The following is a 2500-nucleotide window of genomic DNA, read 5'->3' as shown; positions in this document are numbered from 1 at the left end:
CTTTATGGTGTTTATTCCGGTTCTTTATGTTCCGAGTTCAATTTCTCTCAAGACCAACTTTGATTTTCTTCCCACCAGGGCCAACGAAATAAAAGACCGGATAGCATCGGCTAGTTTCTTCCCTCCCCTCAAAACTACTGCCCATGTTTCTAAATTAAAACAATTTTCTTGTTAATCCCCGATCCCTTCTCTCATACATATTAGAGTTCCTCTTTGACATTCTCTTTCCGTTTATCCACAACGTAAGCGATGTTGGTTTTGCACTCGACGCTGGCCAATCGCCATAACATGATCAGCGACATCAGCAAATCTGATAATTGCGTCTTTCTAAGTCTTCATTAACTCTTTGGGAATCTATATATTTCGCAAAACATCTGAAACATGATAATTAAAATCGTCTGCCACACGATTACTCGCATGCTTGAGTGCTCAACAGCTTCAATCTAAACATGAAATCACTGAAATATTCGTTAAAAAAAAGGTGGCTGCTTGTTTTGTCAATCTGTGTGTGTCTGTGTGTGTAACAAAGTGGCCATATTTCCTTTTAATCACTTATATACACATATATATATATGTGTGGAGGGGTTCTTCACACAGCACAACATAGCTAATTTAGAGAGAGGAGGAGCAGAAAGAGAGAGGAGGAGCAGAAAGAGAGAGGAGGAGCAGAAAGAGAGAGGAGGAGCAGAAAGAGAGAGGAGGAGCAGAAAGAGAGAGGAGGAGCAGAAAGAGAGAGGAGGAGCAGAAAGAGAGAGGAGGAGCAGAAAGAGAAGGAGGAGGAAGAGAGTGAAAAAGAGAGAGAGAATGAGGAAGAGAGAGAGAAAGAAGAAGAGAGAGAGACAGAGTACTTGACTGGTACTTCATTTATCGACAACGAAAGAATAAACAGCTGAGTTGACTTCGGTGAGATTTGAAACTCGACCGAAAACCCCCGAAAACATAACGTCACTGAATCGAACGCTCTGAACCCTTGCACCAAATCGCCGTTCTGATATACTAGCATTGCCTCGTGATGTTTCTTATTTTCCTATTGCAGTCGTGAAGTGGTGACATTTTCCTTCGAGTTCTAATGCATTGTATTTTTCTATTGACAGTCTGGGAGACCAGATTACCATTCAACGTTTAGCATCGATCCTATTAGTGGCGACATAACACTTGTGAAACCCTTAGATTACGAAGCTCATACATTTTACCAGTTTGAAATCGTAGCAACGGTAAGTCTTGTTATTTGTATTATTCATAACATTTTCTTTATGTCTTCTTTGTATTTACATTTGCAACACCGACTTTCTGCACACCGATGGTATGGAACCTCTTATGACCTACACTCATTTACAAGCGGGATCTTCAAATAACCACAGCCAACATCTCTAGTTTACTAAACGGCCTTGTTTTACAGTACCGTGGACAGTATAGTGTTAATCCTTTAAAGTCGGGTATAAATAGCAAGTCTTTTCATGCGGGACGCAAAAAAAATTGAAAACAAATGCAAGATGGTAATCAATCAAAGTCGTTGAATTATGTAAGTAGATTTGTGAAGCGCGTGGCCTAGTGGTTAGGAGGTGGCACTCGCGATCGTTAGATCGTGGGCTCGATTCCCAGACCGAGCGGCGCCTTGTGTTCTTCAGCAAAACACTTCATTTTATGCTGCTCCGGTCCACTCAGCCCTAATGGGTAACCCTGCGACAAACTAGTCTTCCGATCGGGGGGTGGGTGGAATGTTGACCTGCTCGCATAACCAGTGGAGTGACATCACTAAAACGATGCAAATCACATTGTGACTAGCGATGTAAAACACAACATCCGATAGTCTGGTCGATCACGTGATTTAAGTAAATTCAATATTTGTTTGCTTTAGCGGTAACCATCCCTAGTTCGAAAAAACGAGTAATCCTGAAAGCCTTTAGAACCAAAAGTACCGGAAAATCAATGTTATACCTGCATTAAATTAAATATTTATTTGTTATGCTTGATTAATATATTAATTAGTTCATATTTGAAATTATATTATATATTAAAAACAAGTTTGATATAATTATAAAATCTTAATATTAGGGTTGTAATTATTTTAATGTTTTAAACATATAAACATGTTTTCGTGTAACGGACTCGTAATCTTGCTGTGTTGTTGTCTTATGTAATCAATGGACGTATATATTCGTATATATATTTTATATATACGTATGTCTTTGAATGTCTAATACTTCTACGCTTGTGTATTTATACATTTTGAAGTATAAATATATGGATGTATCTAAAATATGCATGCATGTGTTTATGTATACATATAATTATATACTGAAGGTATTTAGTAATATGAACTAACGGGGTTCTATAATTATAAAAATGTAATATGTCGTTATATGTTATCATATGCTGCATACTATGTTCATTATATTCAATATTCATTTTTCAAATGAAAATAGCTTGACTGTTATGATGATATAAATATAGACAGACAGACAGACAGCTAGATAGATAGATAGATAGATAGATAGAT

General features: G+C 37.3%; 1 long non-coding RNA gene across 1 annotated transcript in view; it reads left to right on the top strand.

The window, feature by feature from the left end:
* The window catches only part of LOC106869639 (uncharacterized), a 44107-nt gene extending 42892 nt beyond the window's left edge, over positions 1-1215 (top strand). The window contains exon 4 of the long non-coding RNA XR_001409421.2: positions 1095-1215. This is a non-coding gene — a long non-coding RNA (uncharacterized LOC106869639). The remainder of the gene's footprint in view (positions 1-1094) is intronic.
* Positions 1216-2500: the final 1285 nt, after the last annotated feature.

Source organism: Octopus bimaculoides, chromosome 22 (genome assembly GCF_001194135.2).
Source record: "Octopus bimaculoides isolate UCB-OBI-ISO-001 chromosome 22, ASM119413v2, whole genome shotgun sequence".
NCBI lineage: Eukaryota > Metazoa > Mollusca > Cephalopoda > Octopoda > Octopodidae > Octopus > Octopus bimaculoides.
The sequence above is the reverse complement of the archived record's forward strand: the minus strand, read 5'-3'. Positions and strand labels throughout refer to the sequence as shown.